The sequence below is a fragment of the Xenopus laevis genome, chromosome 1L (genome assembly GCF_017654675.1).
Source record: "Xenopus laevis strain J_2021 chromosome 1L, Xenopus_laevis_v10.1, whole genome shotgun sequence".
In the NCBI taxonomy this organism is placed as follows: Eukaryota; Metazoa; Chordata; class Amphibia; order Anura; family Pipidae; genus Xenopus; species Xenopus laevis.
In genome coordinates, this window is record NC_054371.1 from 228,196,674 (window position 1) to 228,218,184 (window position 21,511).

General features: G+C 43.3%; 1 protein-coding gene across 13 annotated transcripts in view; it reads left to right on the top strand.

The window, feature by feature from the left end:
- The window catches only part of celf4.L (CUGBP, Elav-like family member 4 L homeolog), a 675,257-nt gene that overhangs the window by 525,941 nt on the left and 127,805 nt on the right, over positions 1-21,511 (top strand).

A 21,511-nucleotide genomic window follows, 5' to 3' on the forward strand; every position in this document is an offset into this window, starting at 1 on the left:
GCCTCAAAGCAGGTGCTTATTTTTGAATTCCAGGCTTGGAGGCAAGTTTTACTGCATTAAAACCAGGTGTACTGCCAAACAGAGCCTCAATGTAGGTTGACAATGCACATAGGGGCTACTAAATGACCAATCACAGCCCTTATTTGGTACTCCAGGAATATTTTTCATGTTAGTGTTGCTCCCCAACTCCTTTTACTTATGAATGTTGCTCACGGGTTGTAAAGGTTGGGGATCCCTGCAGTAGGCCAAGATTGAGACAGTAGGGAAATATGTAGACAGTAGGATAAGAAGAAGATAATAGGGCTTGATGGAGATAGCAGAACAAGATGGAGGAGGTATTGCCCAATAGATATCAATACACTCGGCATACCACGTACTTTCCTTTTGGGTGCATTCAACTCCTCATGCTACATTCAGGCCAATCTTCATACTCGATTTCCCATAGGGAGGAAGCACACCAGAAACTTTGGCATTGCCTTTAAATCATTTATTACAGCAGAAAATGGCACAAGCTTTCTGGGTCAATCCCTTCCTCAGGTGCAATCAAAGGTTGTGCCATTTACTGCTGTAATAAATGATTTAAAGGCAATGCCAAAGTTTCTGTTGTGCTTCCTCCCTATGGGAAATCGAGTAGGGCTCAATAAAGACAGTAGGATGAGATGGAGACATAAGACAGATAATGACACTAGAACAAGACGGAGACAGTAGGACAAGATGAAGACAGTAGGAAAAGATGAAGACAGTAGGGCAAGATGGAGACAGTAGGACAAAATGAAGACAGTTGGAAAAGATGAAAACAGTAGGACAAGATGAAGACAGTAGGGCAAGATGGAGACAGTAGGGCAAGATAGAGAGAGTAGGACAAGATGAAGACAGTAGGAAAAGATGAAGACAGTAGGGCAAGATGGAGACAGTAGGGCAAGATGAAGACAGTAGGGCAAGATGGAGACAGTAGGGCAAGATGAAGACAGTAGGACAACGGTAAACACAGTAGTGAAAGATGGAGACAGTAGGGCAAGGTAAACATAGTAGGGCAAGATGGAGACAGTAGGGCAAGGTAAACACAGAACAGCAAGATAGAAACAGTAGGACAAGATGAAGACAGCAGGAAAAGATGAAGACAGTAGGGCAAGGGTAAACACAGTAGGCAAGGTAAACACAGTAGGGCAAGATAGAGACAGTAGGACAAGATGAAGACAGCAGGGCAAGATGGAGACAGTAGGGCAAGGTAAACACAGTAGGGCAAGATAGAGACAGTAGGCAAGCTGGTGTTAGCTGTTGGTTGGCTGCTGGCAAATTGCATGCTGTACAGATAGAATATATCTTATCTAAATCACTGCTTTGTTATAGATGGATGCTTCTCAATAGACAAAATGGGCAAGTCATCTGGATTTGTGTTTGTAAGTTCCGTTTTTCATAATACTATAAGCAGGGCCCAAACTATGGCTAGCAGAAGAGACACATGCCTAGGGTGCAACAGTGGGGGGGCAGGCACCTCTTCAGCAGAGAACAGGATTGTAGAAGACACCATAAATATCAGCTAATTAGCAATTAATTTATAGGCATGCATCAGCCATCCCTATCATGTAGAACATTGGGGGTTCTGTTGGCTGAAGTTAGTTGGACAGTAGGTTCTTCAAGGGTAGCCAAAAAAAGTGTATTTAAAGCAAAGACACTCCAAGTCTTTTTGTACTACAATTGCCACCATTTTGTCCTGCAGCTGCTCCTGAGGAGCTTACAATGTGGCCAGTTCATCCCATTGGCCTAGGTGTGTTTAGTCACAACAAACAAGACCCAGCAGCATCCAGCATAAAGGGACTCCCAATCCTGTTACTATGCAGAGTACACATAACCGCACGATTTAATATGTTTATAGGAAGCCCATTTGATAGGGTTCTAGAGGGTTCAATGACATCAAAGAGAAGTCGGATAATCAGAGCAGAGAAATAAAAGATCAAAGGGAATATCGTTAGAACAGATCTGAGCAGCTTAATTCTCTCCCTCCCCCCTTACTGCTGCTCATTCTCCTCGTCACTGGGCTTTTTACCCTTCCTTTATATCCCCATTTACAAGACGTCCTTTGATCTGCTCCCGTCTCTATTTTATCCATTTCCTTAAAATACTCGTTCAGAGCTCGATGCAGCGGTCAGTGACATTAAAGTTAGCCAGGGCTTTCCTCACCGCAAATCAGCTCTCAGCACATTTTCCTATAGTGAATGCAGGACTTAATATTGAATTAATATTGAATCCAGGGTTTGTCCTATTTGTGTAAACTATTACTCCTAGCATTCTCAGTTCAGTCTGATGGAGATAAGTCAGACCATCAGATAATTACTGATACCGAAAGTTGCAAGAAATTACAGAAAAAACTTATTTTTGATGGGAACTGTCTGGTTCACAACTTGCATATGGAGAGGGATATTAGGGGGAAGAGATAAAGGTGTGGTGCCCATAGTTTTTTTTGGAAGACTGCTGGTTAAAATCAATAGTAGAGCAAGATGGAGACAGTAGGACTAAATGGAGACATTATGTGAGATGCAGTAGGACAATAGGTAGACACAATGCAGATATTTGGGCAAGATGAAAAGAATAGGACAAGAATGGAGACATTTGGACAAGATGGAGGCGGTAGGGCAAGATGGAGACAGAAAGACAAAATGGAGACATTATGGTGAGGTGAAAGACATGTAGGGCAAGATGAAGACAGCAGGACAAGATGGAGACAATTGGATAATATGTATAAAGAAGGGTAAGATGGAGACAGTAGGCATGATGAAGACAGCAGGACAAGATGGAGACAGTAGGACTTTATTAAGACAGTAGGGCAAGATGGGGACAGTAGGACTTTATTAAGACAGTAGGGCTTGATATAGACAGTAGGACAAGTCTGAGACAGTAGGATAAGATGGAGACAGTAGGACAAGATGAAGACAGTAGGACAAGATGGAGGCAGTAGCACAAGATGAAGACCGTAGGGTTTGATGGAGACAGTAGGGGAAGATGGAGATAGTATGATAAGATGGAGTCAGTAAAGTAAGAATGAGACAGTAAGAAGATGGCAGGGATAGTAGGGCAAGGTGGGGGAAGAGTAGAGCAGAATGGTAAGAGCAGGTAACTAAAATGATATATGAGAGTTGATCCACCTGTAAGTTCAGTTGTGATATGTAAATACTAGCACCGACCAAGGCCAAAGGATGACATTATATACATATATTATATAAATTATGGATACCATAGAGTTGCTGCGTGTTTTCCTTTTGACCCTTATAAAAAAACACAATATCAACGGACCAGTACAGTCCTTGCTAGACTCCCAATTAACCCATCGATTTGGGGGCATTGCATTCTTATTCCTGGTTACATCAAGTCCTTCTTTTTCCACTGATCATGGTGTAAGCAGGGTCCCACTCACAGTATTCATTCTCCTGGGATGCCCCTGGGACAATCCATAGTTCCATTACAGGGGTTTCTAGGGAGGTCCTACTTGTGCCGTATAGTGTGAGATTCAGGGAGCCGGGAGCACGTGGTGCAAAGTGAAGACTCATTCTTTCCAACTGACTCTGTTAATTGCCAGAATTAATTATTAATCACTTTCCCATATTTCTGCCATATTTGCAGCACAAAGAGAGACTTTTAAAGCATATCTTCATGTTGAGAGCCAAAGAGGAAAGTGTCAGACTAATTCATCAAGATCGCTATGTCAGCCCCGTAACCGACGGGAGATTTATTAGGAGCACGAGTCTCACCTGTCGGACTCCCTGAAACCTATTCCGGCTAATGAGACTGGGGAAGGCCTTTTATTTTGCATTGTCATATATGGGGCCATCTTGGGAAATATTGGGGGGGGTAATATTTTCCTAAATCCTCATGGGCCGGTCAGAAGACATTGCCAGTCTCAGACTCTCTCTTCTATTTTTAATATACACTGAGCTTTATGATTGCAAAACAATACAAGGGGGTAACTGTTGTTCATTTATTATTATTATTATTATTATTATTATTATTATTATTATTAGAGTGCTTTTTCACTCTCCCCCTCTCCCAATGACAGAGAGTGTGCCTCCCCAGTGCAATATTAGGCACCCCCCACCCCTGTTACAATAAAGAGCGGCGTCTCCCTCTCGGTTTCTCGCTGCATTTCAGGCTGCGGTGTCATCGGGAGGAACACAAAATCGATGAGATTGAAGCAGTGCTGAATTTATGGGATGTTTGTGGTTTATTCTTTTGAAGAGAACTAATGTCAGCCGGGACCTGACTGGGAACAGCTAATTCATCTGATTCAGAAGTCTGGTTAAAACCGGCGGATTTAGCTGCACCTATAAATCCCCTTAGCCAGACAGGCCCATAATACATGGGAGAGAGGCGAGGGAATACTGGCGCTCAGGCACAAAGTCCAACCTCACAGCAACGTTCTTTTCTTTAACTTGTAACTCTGTGATGAAGCTGATCCACAAAGTGCTGACGGCAGCACTCTTCAACTACAAGTCCCACAATCCCACAAAATCCAACAGCACTAAGCACATTTTTGGTTCTGCAACCTTCCAGTCACCTTTCCACTTAATGCCCCAATCATGTGGCCATAGACCCAACTGTCATTGGCTACTGGAAGATTTAATTTAACAAATAGAGCCACAGATTGGACCACCCTGATAAATATAGTGTTTCTGCCTCTATCTTGCCCTTCTTTCTAAATCTTCCTTACGCTTCCTTACTTAAGGACTCTTTCCATTATCTTGATCTACTGGTTTCATCATGCCATACTGTTGCAGTCTTGTCTTATGATCACCATATTACCCTGCTGTCTCCATCTTGTCCTCCTGTCACCATTGCTCTATTTTGCTCTATGGTCTCCATCTTTCCCTACTATCACCATCTACCCCAACTGTCTCTATCTTGTCATGCTGTCTCCATCTTGTCCTACTGTCTCCATCTTGTCCTACTGTCTCCATCTTGCCCTACTATCTTCATCTTGCCCTACTGTCTTCATCTTGCCCTACTGTCTCCATCTTGTCCTGCTGTCTCCATCTTGCTCTACTGTCTCCATCTTTCCCTACTGTCACCATCTTGCCCTACTGTCTCCATCTTGTCCTACTGTCTCCATCTTGTTCTACAGTCTCCATCTTGTCCTACTGTCACCATCTTGCCCTACTGTCTCCATCTTGTCCTACTGTCTCCATCTTGTCCTACTTTCTCCATCTTGCCTATTACTTCTTAATTTCCTTCAATCTTCTCACTTAAAGCTGCTGCTCGGCATTGCCCATTCTCACTTCTTCGGACCCATAAAGTCACTGCCGCCTCCCCTCCCCAGTCTTGGAACAGAGGGAAAAACTTTTAACTGCTAAAGAAACACATTGAATTTAGCTGTTTATTTTATTCCTAGTAATTTCCCAAAAGCCCCTGCTCCACGTATGTGAGAGCAGCTGGGATCAGAGGAGAGATCAGGCAGGGGGCCTCAAATCTAATCGCCCTGCTTCCCAAATCTAATAGCAAGGCGCAAGTCTTTATCAATAATTCAAGCTTTATTACCGATAGGACGGCGCAAACCATCAGCCAACTTGAATAATTGATCCATTGAGGGGTAATGTGTCCTTTTGTGAGACGGGAGCTGACTGTCCAGTTCCCTGGGACTCTGTCGGAGCCTCTGTAGAACAGAGGGAATTTGCAGTAAATTTTTCTGGTTGGGACTGAAGAAAGCAATTTCCACTCACTTCTCCCAATAAGATTAGCGCCTGCAAGTGTATTTGTAACCTACTGCCATCAGCAGAATCTGTAAGGATTGTGTACTGAGTTCTGTGATCCCATTCTTGCAAAACTGCAACTCCCATCACATGTCACAGCCTGTGGTGACATAGATTTTATATTTGCAGCAGTTAATCGGGTAACTGGCAATTAGTAATGATTAGTAATATCTCGTATACATGACTTATTTTAGGCTCCGCCCATTTATCAATCATTTTATTTGCTATTTGCACAGGTCACATGGTACATTGGTAGTGATAAAGGCAACGCATCAGAAAACCATTTCTCTTTGGATGAACGATCTCTGATTGGCTGCGGCTTAGTTCATCCATGAGAAGGTTGGAATACTCTGAATACAGACTGTTCTAATCACGTTAAGGTTATAATGTTCTGATTGGCTAAAGGTTAGCTTATCCATAAAACAGCTGTAATGCTCTAATTGGCTGCTGGTTGTCTAACGCTGTGATTGTTCTCATTCTGTGATTGGCTGCAGGTTGGCCATATCATCGCCCACTGAGGTTGGTTACACCAAGTAACATCAAGTCCCTTAAAACCAATCCAAGGAGAAGTTGCACCCATGGGTTTTGGTTGTAGGATCATGTGATATATCCAGTGCAATGTGCAAGAGAATATTGTGGGTGCAAGGCACCCCTGCATTTAGCAAAGGATCTTCATGCACCTTTCACCCACTGGCATTCCTAGTTAGTGCACCTAAATGAAGACCAAGCTAGGGAGGATCCAATGGGATGCCCTTATGAATACAGTTCTGCCAAACACAAGAGTTTTGTTTTTTTATATAATATAATATAATACATATATATATAAAATCCCTGCAAAGTGGCATAAGGTCCCTCTCCGGCCTCAGAGCTGCCACTGATCAGCCTTTCATTTCCCGAGCTCTTGGAATGATTTACCAGTGGCTTAAATAAATCAATGGGTCGGATACTGGCAACATTCCCTGCGCTTTTATTTACGACAGCCAATCACTTGCCTTGTCAGGTCTTTCTTCCATCCCTTATACCAATTACATGTAGGACATTAGAGAGCCACCAATGTGAAGCGCCCGTCTGGCCTTTGTGCAAAATATTCAGTATAATTGAGGCTATTTTTATATGGAGATATTTTTATGCAAAGCAAATGCTCGTGCAGCTGGGAATGATCAATAGGACCCGGGCAGGGGATGACTTAAGAAAATGTTTATATTTGGGTTTTTTTTCCCAGTTGCAATCTGCTCCGGCTGCCTATTTGTTAATTAATTTCCCTTTCCTCTGTTGTACATTTCCTTACTATACAAACAAGCCTACAATTACCCCTTGATCCCATGACACCATCTTCCTTACCATGTACATAGTTCTACACTTACAGGCCAGCATGACTTTATAATAGGGACGCCCAACCTGTAGCCCTACAGTAGCCCCATATACATGACTTTATAATAGAGACGCCCAACCTGTAGCCCTACAGTAGCCCCATATACATGAATTTATAATAGGGACGCCCAACCTGTAGCCCTACAGTAGCCCCATATACATGAATTTATAATAGGGATGTCCAACCTGTAGCCCTAAAGTAGCCCCATATACATGACTTTATAATAGGGACACCCAACCTGTAGCCATAAAGTAGCCCCATATACATGACTTTATAATAGAGACGCCCAACCTGTAGCCCTACAGTAGCCCCATATTCATGACTTTATAATAGGGACGTCCAACCTGTAGCCCTACAGTAGCCCCATATACATGACTTTATAATAGGGACGCCCAACCTGTAGCCCTAAAGTAGCCCCATATACATGACTTTATAATAGAGACGCCCAACCTGTAGCCCTACAGTAGCCCCATATACATGACTTTATAATAGAGAGGCCGAACTTGTAGCCCTACAGTAGTACCATATACATGAATTTATAATAGGGACGCCCAAACTGTAGCCCTAATGTAGCCCCATATACATGACTTTTTTAATAGAGAGGCCGAACTTGTAGCCCTACAGTAGTACCATATACATGACTTTATAATAGGGACGCCCAACCTGTAGCCCTACAATAGCCCCATATACATGACTTTATAATAGAGACGCCCAACCTGTAGCCCTACAGTAGCCCCATATACATGACTTTATAATAGGGACACCCAACCTGTAGCCCTACAGTAGCCCCATATACATGACTTTATAATAGGGACGTCCAACCTGTAGCCCTACAGTAGCCCCATATACATGACTTTATAATAGAGACACCCAACATGTAGCCCTACAGTAGTACCATATACATGACTTTATTATAGGGATGCCCAACCTGTAGCCCTACAGAGGTACCACATGTGAATAAAATAGAGATTGTACAGAGGAGGAAAATAAGGCTACATGCTTAGTGCTCAGAGTATGGTCAAGACTTCATGTACAGCTCAGAAGAGAGACAGAGGGGATGTACTAGACACATTTAAGATAATAAATGAAATGATGAAGTTCAGGCATTACCTGGGAGATGGGAGATGAAACAGAACGTAGAGGGAAGACAATCAAAGGGAACAGAAGGTGGAATGGTCTTTCTGTAGATGTGGTAGGGACTATTCAGTAGAAGAATTTAGTTACTCATGGGAATCCAGACACAATATGGCAGTTGCCAGTTGAATAACAGCAGACCTGCTACATGTTTTCATGAGTCAGAACCAGAGTAGAGATAAGAGAAAGTGATACAAAAACAAACCAGTGAAAACGTGCAATGAATGTGTACTCAAAAGTGGAAAAACATTTTCTTACATTGCAAAAGATTATTTCCTCTGATTTGCAACGAGCCGTGATTGGAAAGAGAAAGGAAAGGAGTAGCCTGAGTTCTGACTCCCAGTTCCCTTGCACTTTGCCTGTGTTTGTGCCCAGAAGGGAAGCGGCTGTTTATTTATCAGGATGGTAAGAGCTTCTATCAGCCGGGGCAGAACTCCGCAGAATAGATTGTTTCCCTTTACAGCTTATTTATGAGCAAATGGCTGGGAATTCATCTTAATCAAAGGCCAAGTCTGTGAGCGGCTTCTCTCCAATCTCCTGAATTCTCCAACAAAACCCATCCTGGAGCTGATGCCTTTTCATCTGGAATCTTCCTCTCTGTGTTTGACATCCTTATTATTTTGTGGGGTCTGTGATGTCAGGGCAATACGGTGCCAAGTAAATTCTGTTCATTGCTTATAAATAGAGTGACATTTCCCCCCGTTAAAGAAGGATAAACAAAGCAGAGCAAACAAAACCACAGTAGAATTAAACTACGTCTGCCCTTTAATTAATAGAGACAAAAACTGTCATGATTTAGACACCAGCCCATTTTCTTTCATTAAGCCAAATGGATTGAAGTTCCCCTTTAAAAGGAAAAAAAAATCTGCATCCTTAGATAGCCTCCAGGTTACTCCATAAATACGGCACCTCGGTAATAGCTCAGTATTTGTGTTTTTTACCCACAATGTTTTCCCTTTGTTCAATTTAACTGAATTTGCTGCTGAACATGATTCACGGTGTCGGCGCGTCTGGCGAGAGCCAAGTAACTCTTTAAAAGGAAAAAGTAGCCTTCATGAATACATTGGGGAAGATTTATACAGCTGTTTGGATGTTTGGCCAATATCTTTACTGTGGCCTTTGGAATGTTAATCCTCCGGTCATTTACAGCTACAGCAACAGAGAACAGAAAGGAGAAATAAAGCATTTTAACAAGTCTCAAAAGCAAGAAAATCCAATCCCTTCCCAGAGACTATTATCCACTGTTACTATAGGCACCATCTCTCCCTACTATACCTGCTATCTCACAGTCACACTCCCTTCCCAGAGACTATTATCCCACTGTTACTATAGACACCATCTCTCCCTACTATACCTGCTATCCCACAGTCACACTCCCTTCCCAGAGACTATTATCCACTGTTACTATAGGCACCATCTCTCCCTACTATACCTGCTATCCCACAGTCACACTCCCTTCCCAGAGACTATTATCCACTGTTACTATAGACACATCTCTCCCTACTATACCTGTTATCCCACAGTCACACTCCCTTCCCAGAGACTATTATCCACTGTTACTATAGACACCATCTCTCCCTACTATACCTGCTATCCCACAGTCACGCTCCCTTCCCAGAGACTATTATCCACTGTTACTATAGACACATCTCTCCCTACTATACCTGTTATCCCACAGTCACACTCCCTTCCCAGAGACTATTATCCACTGTTACTATAGACACCATCTCTCCCTACTATACCTGCTATCCCACAGTCACGCTCCCTTCCCAGAGACTATTATCCACTGTTACTATAGACACCATCTCTCCCTACTATACCTGCTATCCTACAGTCACACTCCCTTCCCAGAGACTATTATCCACTGTTACTATAGACACCATCTCTCCCTACTATACCTGCTATCCCACAGTCACACTCCCTTCCCAGAGACTATTATCCCACTGTTACTATAGGCACCATCTCTCCTACTATACCTGCTATCCCACAGTCACACTCCCTTCCCAGAGACTATTATCCACTGTTACTATAGACACCATCTCTCCCTACTATACCTGCTATCCTACAGTCACACTCTCTTCCCAGAGACTATTATCCACTGTTACTATAGGCACCATCTCTCCCTACTATACCTGCTATCCCACAGTCACTCTCCCTTCCCAGAGACTATTATCCACTGTTACTATAGGCATCATCTCTCCCTACTATACCTGCTATCCCACAGTCACTCTCCCTTCCCAGAGACTATTATCCACTGTTACTATAGGCACCATCTCTCCCTACTATACCTGCTATCCCACAGTCACACTCCCTTCCCAGAGACTATTATCCACTGTTACTATAGGCACCATCTCTCCCTACTATACCTGCTATCCCACAGTCACACTCCCTTCCCAGAGACTATTATCCACTGTTACTATAGGCACCATCTCTCCCTACTATACCTGCTATCCCACAGTCACACTCCCTTCCCAGAGACTATTATCCACTGTTACTATAGGCACCATCTCTCCCTACTATACCTGCTATCCCACAGTCACACTCCCTTCCCAGAGACTATTATCCACTGTTACTATAGGCACCATCTCTCCCTACTATACCTGCTATCCCACAGTCACACTCCCTTCCCAGAGACTATTATCCACTGTTACTATAGACACCATCTCTCCCTACTATACCTGCTATCCCACAGTCACGCTCCCTTCCCAGAGACTATTATCCACTGTTACTATAGACACCATCTCTCCCTACTATACCTGCTATCCTACAGTCACACTCCCTTCCCAGAGACTATTATCCACTGTTACTATAGACACCATCTCTCCCTACTATACCTGCTATCCCACAGTCACACTCCCTTCCCAGAGACTATTATCCCACTGTTACTATAGGCACCATCTCTCCTACTATACCTGCTATCCCACAGTCACACTCCCTTCCCAGAGACTATTATCCACTGTTACTATAGACACCATCTCTCCCTACTATACCTGCTATCCTACAGTCACACTCTCTTCCCAGAGACTATTATCCACTGTTACTATAGGCACCATCTCTCCCTACTATACCTGCTATCCCACAGTCACTCTCCCTTCCCAGAGACTATTATCCACTGTTACTATAGGCATCATCTCTCCCTACTATACCTGCTATCCCACAGTCACTCTCCCTTCCCAGAGACTATTATCCACTGTTACTATAGGCACCATCTCTCCCTACTATACCTGCTATCCCACAGTCACACTCCCTTCCCAGAGACTATTATCCACTGTTACTATAGGCACCATCTCTCCCTACTATACCTGCTATCCCACAGTCACACTCCCTTCCCAGAGACTATTATCCACTGTTACTATAGGCACCATCTCTCCCTACTATACCTGCTATCCCACAGTCACACTCCCTTCCCAGAGACTATTATCCACTGTTACTATAGACACCATCTCTCCCTACTATACCTGCTATCCCACAGTCACACTCCCTTCCCAGAGACTATTATCCACTGTTACTACTTAAACTACTTAAACAACTGTTCTGACTCTGATTTCTTGGCGACCCAGAGTCATATGGAAATAGAGTGTCAGCGAGTAAAAACAGCACTTGGGTTATTGAGAAATGGTAATGGAACTTTTTTGTATAAAGTCGGATTTGGCTTTTGGGATTGTTGTTTCTCCAGGTGCAGAAATATCCCAAAATCAAATGAGAATTATTATATCGGGGAGGTTCCTGCTGGGTTAGGGGTCTGTGCCATGTCTGAACTTGGTGAGATTTCTACCTGTATAGGGTTAAACTGACCAGGTGGCATTTCGGAAGAAAACTTTTGTCTTTGGTTGAGAGAAGAGGCGTCAGTGGAATGAGCCTGTGCCGGGTGCAGAGAGTAATGTGCAGTATCATTACCGGTGCAATTAGTCTCACACTTTCAGACTTAGTGGTGCTTGACATGATTATAGTTAACGTAGTTACTTAGTTACTCACAGACAAAAGGGACCCTCGCTCCATTGACTCCGTCCCTCCCTCCCCTCTCTCATTTCTATTCTGCCTCCTTCTCTGCACTGCAGCGACTGCTGGAAAACAGGTGGGCTGAATCCCTAATATCAAGAAGGGGCCTCCATTAGGCAAGTCCAAACTGCGTTGAACTACAATTCCCAGAATCATGGGATATAAGTTATATAACCAGCGCTGCCTGATTCTATGCTCTAGGGCATGTAAAGGGTTAATTGACATGACCAAGGTGTATCTGCACCCGCCCCCTGCTGCATTAATTCAGCACCCCCTGAACCCCCAAACCTGCACACTCACCCACTTTATTTGCTGACGCTTAACCCTAACCGAACCCTATAAAAAACACACAGAGGGATAACAAAATAAGACAAAAATAAATCTTTTTGCTCGAAAAAAAAAAAACCCAGCCTTTGAATAATAATAGAAATTCCAATCTTCCCGGCTTCCTATTACTTACTCGCCCTGAAATCATTTAAATGGTAATGTAAAATAAGCAGAAAATCGCTGTGTGTATTTCCATGTAAGATGCCCACTCAGCTGATTCAGCGAGAGGCTCGGGGCCCATTCCCAGGCTCTGTCCTATCACAAGAATCCCACAGACAACAATGAACGTGGGTGTTTTTAAGGCAAATCTGGGTTGTTTGTGACTAATGAGTCGACTTCTTCGCTTGGTAGTCAAAGCCATCCCTTTACATGTGTGATATTTAACCCTCTAGATAGTGTAGGACTACAACTCCCAGCAGCTGTAGTTCCACAATATCTCCCATTTCCCCTGTTATCGTGACAATAAAATGGAAGATTACATTTGCTTTTGATTTTTTTAAATGTTTATATATGGGGGAGGTGGAAGAGTTTGTAGGGGACTGGTAAATTAGCCCCATTATTATTTAAAGGAAAACTATACCCCTCAAACAATGTAGGTCTCTATAAAAAGATATTGCATAAAACAGCTCATATGTAAAACCCTGCTTCATGTAAATAAACCATTTTCATAATAATATACTTTTTTAGTAGTATTGGGTAATCATAAATGGAAAATTGCCATTTTAAAAAATAAGGGCCACCCCCTGAGATCATACGATTCACTGTGCACACAAACACACCAAAGAAACTATACTTGTTAGGTCACATGAGCTCATTAACAGACAGAGTTCTGTCTTTTGCTTCTACACTTCTTCCTGTTAAAGTAAGAGCTGCAGTATTTCTGGTCAGGTGATCTCTTCCTGTTACAGTTAGAGCTGCAGTATTTCTGGTCAGGTGATCTCTTCCTGTTACAGTTAGAGCTGCAGTATTTCTGGTCAGGTGATCTCTGAAGCAGCACACAGACCATTTCAAAATGGTGGTTCAAGGCAAGAGATGTAAAAAGACAATATTTACTTAAGTATATAGACCAGTTTGGTAAGATTCTTTAATATGCCACGTAATATGATATAATCTGTTGCTTAATTATTCATTTTGGGGGTATAGTTTTCCTTTAACAGGCAGTTCCCTGGTGGTATAGACTCTTAGATTTGCTCCTAAAATTCAGTTAGGAGCGGTAATGTAACTAGGGGGTGCGGGCCTGGGTTCAGGCCATGAATCCGGCCCCCACCTCCCTCCAGAAGAGATTCTTTTTTTAGCAGATTCGGTTTTGCACAAACCACCAGCAAGCCTGAGGGTGGGCCCTGGTGCACCACCAGTTAGGAGGAGGAATGTTTTCCTGATCCTGCCTTGAGTTATGCCCCCTGTAGTTCCATAAGTGTCCAGTAGATGTGCTAGAGTATATAAGCTGAGAGAACATGTGCTTATGGCCCATTTTGTTAAGCCTTTACCTGAGCAAGTAGGAAGGGTGAAGTGGAACCTAGACAAAGTAAGGTCTAGGGATTAGGCTACTCACTTTCATAGGTCACTCTAGGAGTGACAGATAGTTAGGCTATTTATCTGAGCAGCTGAAGCTCCACGAAGAGTGTAAGTGGGATTAAGATCCTGGGTACTAATTGCCCAGAAGTAGGGACTAAGTGTACAGACTTAGGGATGTAGTAATTCCCCTACGTCCACTTCTACTGACCATTGATCCGTGTGAGTATATGCCTATCCACTGTTGTTCCATGTTCTTACTCATCTTTATGTGAACACTTAAGTGGATTACTCTCTTTTATAAATACCTTCTCTGGTTACATTGCAAGAACCACTGTTGCCCAATTATTGTGCACAGCGCTCAATTACAGTTGTGCTACACCCTGCCTCCACACCATTGTGATGGCTTAAACCCTGGGAATTAAGTTCTCATCTGGAGCAAATTATTGGGGCAAAGCTCATTGGCCATGAGGGAGGGATGTGTTCCTGTTAACTCAGGGGAATTATGGGTAATCTTTGGTATAGAAAGGGAAGAAGAGCTTCTTCCTGTTCGGATTCCATTCTATGGAGGGGTGGGTGTGCTGGAGAACCTGAGGCAGCCGGAGAGGAGACCTTTAGGTAGGCAGGACACATTAATGAGGACAGGGGACCCTGGGAATAATGGCTCTGTTTCTAATGAGGAGATTGTAGTGTAGATGTAGGAACAGTGGGAGAATTTCATGAAGCAGGGACCCCCCCCCCCCACCCCAGCAATGGTCATTTTGGGGCCCCTGGAAGTTTCTGTGACAAGACTGACAGGGAACGTTAAAATGCTTCGCCTTGGCCGCACTATTTCAGGCTTTATTTTACCTTCCAGTCTGGTGTGGAAAGTTGCAACACCGAGTGGGGGACTTGCACCCAGTATTGAGGCTTAACAGTAAAGTACTGAAGTTTATGACCATTATGGAACCCGCACACTACAGAGGTCATTCCAGGGCATGTGCTGTAAACTGACAGTCAAGAAAACAATGGAAATATTCTTATGTGCCCTGCCATGAACCGGCCTACTGAGTGTAGCCTGCAACTGTTTGCTTCTCTGTTTTAGGGGCCTTGCGCTGATACCAGCCTGGGTGCAATTTTAGGGGATATTTACATTTTCCATCACCCCAGGCAATAAACCTAAGTGCCCCCCCCCAGCTGCACTGACGGATTTAAACATAGGGGCTTCAGCGGCAACTGGGGAGGTGTTTTATTTTAGAAAATAAATGTAATCTATTATTAATATATAGGCACCCATGGGTGCACTTGGGTGCCTATATATAAATATATCCCTGGTGCAATACCAATGTCGGGGTATAACTAGTGGGCCATGGACCCAGGGGTGAATTTAAACCTATCACACGACGTGGGTGTCCACAGAAATGTTCAGGGGAGGGGCAAGTAATGTAATATCACATAGGGAAGCATCTTACTGATGATGAACCTATTCATGACAATGCAGAAGATAACCTAATTAAGGCGTGGGGTGAGAAGTATAAAAAACAGTTTGGGGCAGATGTATCAAGCATCGAACAGTTAATTCGAATTTTCCAGTGTCCAAATTCACATCATTCGATTTTTAATCCCCCTATTCGAGTGTAAATTCGAATGTGAGATTTATCACACCTGGACCATGGAAACAAATTCAAATATTCGCCACCTAAAACATGCCGAGTTCATGTACAAGGTCCATTTAGTAGTGATGGGCGAATCTGTCCCTTTACGCTTCGCCGGAAAAATTCGTGAAAAAGTTTTCAAAAAGCAGTGAAGTCATCGGGCATCAAAATAATTTTGACATGCGTCAATTTTGACGCAATCGACACTTTTTATATGCGTGACTATTTTGTCCAAATGCATTAAAGTCAATGGGTGTCCGAATAATTTTGACGTGCGGCAAACTTTATGCGCGCGTCAATTTTTTTCTGTTGCTGCAAATTTTACACCAGAGTATTTTCGCAGCAGTTTCACGGGTGCTGCAAATTGTGGAAATTCGTCGCGAACCCATGCCTGCCAAATCTATTCGCCCATCATTACCGTTGAGCCATTTGGAGATGTCAATAACCTTCCTGACATTCAAGGGTTTTTTTCGGAGAAAACCACAATTCGTCCGAATCGAATACGATCTGAATTTTCGGGTTGGAACCATTCGATTGAACATTAGCCGTTCAATTTTTTTCTTAAATAACCTCTCAGTCGAATTGTGAGTATATTCACATAAAATCACATAAATTACCCTGGACCCCTTATTGTTACCCCTACACTCGTAGGGAGCAGAAACGAAGCCAACGATGATTCCCAGGGCCCTTTGTGCGACGCCAGTGCCGGTTTGAGATCACAGCACAACTATATCCCCAAACAAAGCCAATTACAAGACGGCGCTAAATAATTCAGGAGTTGGAAATAAGCGCGAGAGAGACGCACCCGCTCTCCTCTCCAGCCACCGACACAAACCCTGCTCTTATTTCCCTCTTATTATTATTATATTTTATCCCCCCTCCTATGTTTTCCTGCATTACACTTAAGAAAATTTACGATGACAACATGTAATTCTCCAAAACTGCCCTGTGCGGTCATTTTTAGCCGGTGCGCCGTGAATTATGCAATAAGCAATCTCCTTAATTAAAACAAATTGCGTTTACGGTACCAGTCCTGGCCGGGAATGGCTCCCTCGGGCCCCTCTTTAAGGTTTCTACATGTCCTGCTCTTGAGCAATGTTGACAGCAGACGGCTATTACCAAAAAACAGTTTGGGTATCTTCTTCCTTTTTTTCCCCCTTTTTTTTTTTTAATTTAAATTCAGCTCAGAGTTGCAATAATGGCGTGAATATCATTCTGCGCATTTATGTTGATGGAGTATCAGTATAATGATGTGGAGAAATGATGGATTCTCCGGCTCTTTTTTTTTTCCCCTCTGCCGCTTTCGGCATTGGATATGGAAACAGTTTGCATAGGTATTAAGCGGTGTCTTCTCTATAAAAGATTTGGTTCTCTCCCCATGGAAATGCAGCAGCTGCACTCAGTAATGATGCAAAGTATTAGCCATTAAATTGACATCCTTTATTTCATGTATATGTCCTGGAAGGTAATTTTGTGGTGTAGGACGCCGCGAGAATCAAGAATTCACCTTCTGGAGAAGGGTCGTTAAATTCCTGTTCCTAGATGTGGATTCCACTGTGTTCTTTGTGTCTGCTCGGCCCAAGCTCCCGTCTTTCTCTGAACATTCATACCATACCAAGTTTTCCAAAAATGGCCCAAATACAGTGATTTCTCATTAGAGACCTTACCTTGTTGTAGCCTTCTAGGGGCACTTGCAGCTCATCAGGAATAACAGCCAAAAGGAACCACTGTGAGCCTGATACACATTAGTAGTAGTGACTTAGGCTCCATCTACCAGTACAAACTCGATCCCTGTACAGCATAGTCCTCCTAAACAGAGTGAGTACACGTAGAGAAGGTTATCTTAACTGATAGAGTCTAGATGCAGAAAGCTACCTTAACTTATAGAGTGCAGATGGAGAAGGCTACCTAAACTGAGAGTGCAGATGGAGAAGGATACCTGAACTGAAAGCGTGCAGATGGAGAATGCTACCATAAGTGACAGAGTGCAGATGGAGAAGGCAACCTTAACTAATTGATAGAGTGCAGATGGAGAAGGCTAATTTAACTGACTAATAGAGTGCAGATAGAGATGTCTACCTTAACTGATAGAGTGCAGATGGAGAAAGCTACCTGAACTGACAGAGAGTAGAAGGGGAAGGCTAACTTAAATGATAGAGTGCAGATGGAGAAAGCTACCTTAACTGATAGAGTGCAGATGGAGAAGGAAACCTAAACTGAAAGAGTGCAGATGGGGAAGGCAACCTTAACTAATTAACAGAGTGCAGATGGAGAAGGCTACTTTAACTGACTGATAGAGTGCAGATGGAGAAAGCGTCCTTAAATGATAGAGTGCAGATGGAGAAAGCTTCCTTAAATGATGGAGAAGGCTATCTTAACAGATTAAAGTCAATGGAGCAGTGTTCCTCAAGAGATCGATTAGAGAGGGTCAGGGTTTCTCAGTAGAGGTAATAAATGTGGAGAAAGTGTCCTCAACACATCAAGTGTAGATGGAGGAACATTAGTTCCAGGCTTCGTTTGTGAGTTGACCCCAGACAAATCAATTAGAAAAATCAAGTGAGCATAGTATTTAGGTTTGCTCCATCTGTAGGACTCTGTTGGGTCTAGGCTAGCGTCTCTATCTGACTAAACTATGTATAAAAGGCATTCCTTATGTGCAGCTCATTTTCAAAGGACAGATGGAGTAGGCTTTCTTAAAGGAAAATTGATAATGCTAGAAATGATGTATTTTATCTGCTGAACAGCCCAGATGTTCAGCATCCCTATAACAGTAACAATCCAGTGCTTTAAAGCTGTACACAAGGGACAGCCATCTTGGATTGTGGTAGGAGTGTCAGTGACGCTGCACATGCTCAGTGTATTCTGGGCAGCTGTTGAAAAGTTTAGGGGTCAAGCAGAAAGTCAGGTCACGTCTGTAACAGAAGCTGATGCTACAGGGCTGAATATTAAATTCTGATGCTAATTGCACTGGTTTCTGTGCTGCCGTGTAGTAATTATGTGTATTAATTACTAATCAGCCTTATATTGTGACATTTCTATTCTATGTGTACTGTATATTGTGAGTGGCTCCCTAAGCTCAGTAAGTGACAGCAGCACAGAGCATGTGAATCAGTGAATCAACAGAAAAGAAGATGGGGAGCTACTGGGGCATCTTTGGAGAATATTTTTGAATTTGAGTTTCCAAACTCAAAAATGTTTGTGATTGATCAAAAACCTATTTGAATGAACAAAAATTGACAGCTACAATTTATCAGTGGTGTATTCACTGGCATAAGGTGCAGTTTATTCATGGGGGGAAATTCACAAAAGAAAGTGCACACAAATGCGCCTGTATTTGCACTGATGTGCCGTGTACCCCCTTCTATTGTACAGAACTGCGGAATATGAGCTGCAACTTGACCAGATCCCAAAACATTCTGGGTTCCTCCAATCCCCACTAATATCAGAGGGTAGAAATTACTTCAAGTTTTATTTTCTTTAATTTCTGGACCTTTAAAACAAAGATATTTATTGTGAAAGCAACAATATTAGAGAGTGAGTAATATAGACGCTAAGGCTGAAAAACCCTGTTATCCATCAAGTTCAGGCCCCCTGTTCTACAGAGAAAAAATTGCAACCTGTATCCAATATGCCTCAAATGGGAAAAAACACACTTTGATATTGATTACATTTTTTTTGCTGTAAAATGAGGCATTTTCTCGTGGATTTCAGGCGAGTGGAAGAAATGACCTCGGAATCAATAGCAATCAGCCATTATGGAAGGCTAAATCATGGGGCTAAGCTCTATACTACACTTAGAATTAAGGGGAAAAAAAAGACATAAAGAAATATGGGGAATCTGCGCACGGATAGCCGCGCGGCTGAACGCCAGGGGTGCAGAACGAAGGCCAAATGTATCATTTATCGGGTCATTTTAGTTCAAAAAAGGTAAAACTCTGCCCTAATGAAGGGAAATGTATTTAAATAAAATCCTCGTTAGATGTAATTGCTGGAAGCAGTGGGTTTATGCCTTTCTATACTCTTTCACTGCTGGTTCTGACTTCTGAAGCAATGTAGCAAAAGCCACAGCCAACAGGGGTTAAGAATGTATCCCTGCTCTTCAACTGTGCAACCATTACGTTGCCTCCGTTTTCCATAACAAAGACGTTAATTACTTTTTTAGAGCCGCGAAACAAACGTTCCCTCCGGTCACCCTGCCGCAGTGCACTTAATGTAATGGCATCTCATTTGGCCGTTTACTCGGAGCTCATAGGCTGTTCGAAGCCCCGATTGCCGGCCATTTGTAGGCAAACGTTATTCCAGATATTGATAATTTGATATTATGAATACATAAGCGTCCGATAGATCAAAATAATGGGGCTGTGGAGCGGAGAGAATATACTGACACTGCCCCCCCCTCAAGTCATTATGCCGCGTGAGCTTGTAAAAACGATCAAGCCTTAGCCGGGATGGTTTCTGTACACAATGTTATGTCCTGCAGCCAAATTTATAGGTGGAAAAGTGCAAGCAAAGTGATAAAAACAAGTTAAGGTGATTGTCTGTCAAGGGTGAGGTTAGGGGGTGCTGTGGAGGCAGATGAGGGAAGGGTGAGTCCTTGAGGCGGGAGCTGTACAGGGCAAAGAGTCAGAACTGGACAGGACGAAGAAGGCGATGAGTCATGACAGGACAAACAGGGTGTCGAATAAGACAGAACTGGAGCAGGAACAAGAACAAGAACTGGAGCAGGAACAAGATCTAGAGCAGGACCAAGGACTGGAGCAGGAACAAGGACTGGAGAAGGAACAAGGACTGGAGCAGGAACAAGGACTGGAACAGGAACAAGGACTGGAGCAGGAACAAGGACTGGAACAGGAACAAGGACTGGAACAGGAACAAGGACTGGAACAGGAACAAGGACTGGAGCAGGATCAAGGACTGGAACAGGAACAAAGACCGGAGCATGAACAAGGGCTGGAGCAGGAACAAGGACCGGAGCAGGAACAAAGACCGAAGCAGGAACAAGGGCTGGAGCAGAAACAAGGGCTGGAGCAGGAACAAGGACTAGAGCAAGAACAAAGACCAGAACAGGAACAAGGGCTTGAGCAGGAACAAGGACTGGAGCAGGAACAAGGACTGGAACAGTAACAACGACCGGAGCATGAACAAGGGCTGGAGCAGGACCAAGGACCGGAGCGGGAACAAAGACCGAAGCAGGAACAAAGACCGAAGCAGGAACAAGGGCTGGAGCAGGAACAAGGACTAGAGCAAGAACAAAGACCGGAACAGGAACAAGGGCTTGAGCAGGAACAAGGATTGGAGCAGGAACAAGGACCAGAGCAGGAACAAGGACTGGAGCACAAACAAAGACCAGAGCAGGAACAAGGACTAGAACAGGAACAAGGACTGGAGCAGGAACAAGGGCTTGAGCAGGAACAAGGACTGGAGCAGGAACAAGGACTGGAGCAGGAATAAGGACTGGAGCAGGAACAAGGGCTGGAGCAGGAACAAGGGCTGGAGCAGGAACAAGGACTGGAAGCTAAGGGAGGCCAATGCTCAGGCAAGAAGTATGAGAACCAGAAGTAGAATCCAGGAGCCTGTAGTTTAAATAATACAACATTTTTTATTTTACATTATGTTTAGAAAAACAATGGCTTTACGCATTTCGTGTCACCAAGAGACACTTATGCCTATGATTAAGCATCTCTTGGTGACACGAAATGCGTAAGGCTATTGTTTTTAAACAATAGCCTTTGTTTAAAACACCTCTGCTGTTCTAGATCGTGCCTGGCTGTATATATTAGATAAAGCCTAAAACA